This window comes from Lactuca sativa, chromosome 6 (genome assembly GCF_002870075.4).
Source record: "Lactuca sativa cultivar Salinas chromosome 6, Lsat_Salinas_v11, whole genome shotgun sequence".
Lineage (NCBI taxonomy): Eukaryota > Viridiplantae > Streptophyta > Magnoliopsida > Asterales > Asteraceae > Lactuca > Lactuca sativa.
The window spans coordinates 4,988,725-4,991,840 of NC_056628.2; the positions used below are offsets into that span (position 1 = coordinate 4,988,725).

The following is a 3,116-nucleotide window of genomic DNA, read 5'->3' on the forward strand; positions in this document are numbered from 1 at the left end:
AAACAAAAAACATTTCGTTGTTTTAACAATTTTAAATTGTCTCTCTGCAAATAAATGTTTTCGTCTTTGACTTTAACTAATTCCGACTCTTTTAACTCAATCCACATTCGCCGCTCCTCACTCTTCGACGCCACCTTGCTTAATTGATCAGTCAGGTTAGAATTGGTGACTCGAGTTTGAGTTAAGCTACTGTCTAAATGAGAAATTCTTGTATTAACATTTTTTAGTTCTTTCTCATATGAGGATGGTGGTACTTTAGATGAAACAAAAACAGATTGTACCTTCTTTATCAGTTCATCGAGCTCATTGAACTGCTGGCTGAGTGGTTTGGCCGTAAAGCACATATCCTCCTGTACCTTCGGTCCGTCGCTTCCTCCATCGGTGTTGTATCCCCTCATTTGTGATACGTCAGTCACCATGAAGCATTTTCCTCCACTGCTTTCCTCCTTAGCCACATACGCCTTTCCATAGGTAGGCTTCCTCACTTCTTCATCTTCTGAGTCAGTAGACCAAACTTCTGTGCTACCGAACTCATCGTCATTAACCGAACCTTGCACAATAAGAGCATTAATAGAAGGGTTAGCTGTAGACTTCTTCTTTCTCAACTCATCCAATCTCTTCTGCAGCACGGCTTCCTCATCATTTCCATCGTCCTTTTCAGCCATTTTCTTAAGAACACAGTCCTTAGCATAGTGGTTCTTGCCACCACAGTAGAAACAGCTTACTCCGGAATCGCCATCTGCCTTCGGTTCCTTCTTGGGCTCCTCAGCCTTCGGTTCATTGTTCACTTTTTCAAAACTGTAACTCCCCTGCCAGTTTCGGTTTTTGTTGCTGGGGAATCTCTTCTTTATGAACCTCTTAGGATTGGACACCATCATGGCATAATCCTCAGACGTGAGGTCATATTCTTCCAAGTTAAGCTCTTCATCCTCCATCACAGCTTTACTTTTAGATAGGAGGGCCAACAAACCAAGACTGGAAACAACGTTCTTCTCTTGTACCACAATCTTCTCTTGATACTTTAGAATTCCCACCAGTTTCGCCAAAGAGTATGATTTAAACTGCTCATGGGCTTTGACTGTGGAAACCACTGCTCTCCACTCAGACCTTAGTCCGTTCAAGAAAGTAACCTTCTGTTCGATAAGCTTTCTTTCAATGTTGTGTTTGATCATCTTGCTGAGAAGATGATTGAAGCGATCAAACGTCTGGGTCACCGTTTCTTCGGCCCCTTGCCTGAATTCTCCAAACTCAGATAGAAGCAAGGTTTGGATAGAATGTTCAAGATCTTCGTCTGTGGAATACAGTTCTCGAAGTCTATCCCATACTTCCTTCGCCGTAGTACATGAGCTGACTAGTCTGAATGTGTCTGACTGAAGGGCGAACCTGATCAACCTTAACGCCTTAATATTACACTGGAATTTGTCTTTCTCGTCTTGTGCAATATCCTTCACGTCCTTAAGCAGATCGTTGTACTCTTTTTGTGTCTTGATGATTCTCGATGTAGCAGAATGAGAAAACGGTCCATTGATGATGGCTTCCCATATGAGATAACCATTGTCCTCCGATCCAATCACGTAATCTTCAAAATGATGCGCCCATACTTCATAGTCATGGGTGTATAAGATTGGAATCTTTGTCGTCGAACCGATGCTGTTGGAAATATTAATAGGGTTTGATTGCGTCGCGTCCATTATGATCGTAAAAACCTGTTCAAAGATCAGACTTGTAATAAAGCAGATTAGGGCAAAACAATAAATATTAAGATACGTCAATTAAGATGACGGCTCAATAAATATCGATGATTGCGGGAAACCCTAATGGAAATCTTTTTCACAGAAAAGATGTGTATCGATTACACAGCCTCCTGCTCTGATACCAATTGATGGGATTAAAAATAACTTTTAATCTATGATGATCGATTAGATCTTGAACAAGTATATGAATATGAAACAGCAAAAACGCAATAATAAGAACAAAGCAGCTTGAATCAAACGTGTCGAATGATTAAATAAAATCCTCAGAAGAGCTCGATTAAGAACATCAACTGTAGAGGATTAGAAGATTACAAGAACGATTAAAGAAAATATTGTACTCTGTATGAATCGCTATATCGATAATTTCTAAAACGTTAACCTAATATGCATGCAAGCATTAACTTATATACAATACATAAAAGGCTCTCGGTTGGACAGGCCCAAACCGGAGAATACAAGGCTAAACTAACGAGCCCAAAAGACGCAACATCAAAACTATCTTCAGCCCAACACTCTACCAAAGGAAGTTCATATGATTTAGAGTTAAAAATCGAAGAAGAATAGATGCAGACATTACGAGGATGACGATGGGAGACTACAAGAAGAGGATGAAGAACATGGACCAGGTCTTGTTCCACCCAAGATACCATCCGAGAGAAGTTTTGAGCTCAAGGGACACATTTTATCCATCCTTAAGGGCATACCTTTCGCCGGTAAATACCATGAAGATGATTTCAAGCACATTGATGAGGTCAAAGACATTGCCAACTATTTTCATGATCCTAATTTACCAATGGAATCTGTTTTAATAAGGATGCTTCTGGTGACATTTATCAGTGAAGCAGAGTTTTGGTTGAAGTCTCTTGCACCTAGATCCTTCACTACATGGGAAAACCTTCGTGATGCTTTCATTGAGCAATTTAGTCCACTTTAGAATATCTCAAATCTTAAAAAGAAGATTTCTAACTTTCAACAAGAGGTAAGAGAGTCCTTATATGATGCTTGGGAGAGGTACAAGGTCTTGCTAAGAAGTTTCCCTCAACATGATTTGAATGTTCAACAAGAAGTTTCCATCTTCTATGATGGAGTCAACGTAACTACCCCACAACTTCTTTACTCATAAGAGCCTATGAAGAAGAAGGAACTAACAACTATAAAAAGAATTAATTGAATAATTTTCAAAGCATTCACACGAGTACCATACTCCACGAGATGATGTCACAGGAGGAAAAGGAAATGGAGGAAATAAGAATTCAGGTACAATCACAACTAAAGTAGATTATATGGATTGACGAATGACAAAATTAGATGAATCCATTCATTCCATAAGAGTTGGGTGTGATAATTGTAATGACCCATATT

At 39.4% G+C, this 3,116-nt stretch overlaps 1 non-coding gene across 1 annotated transcript; it reads right to left on the minus strand.

The window, feature by feature from the left end:
* Positions 1–2,697: 2,697 nt before the first annotated feature.
* LOC111886959 (small nucleolar RNA R71) lies at positions 2,698–2,804 on the minus strand. The gene has a single exon (XR_002848640.1). It is a non-coding gene; the product is annotated as a small nucleolar RNA R71 (small nucleolar RNA).
* Between the last annotated feature and the right edge of the window lie 312 nt (positions 2,805–3,116).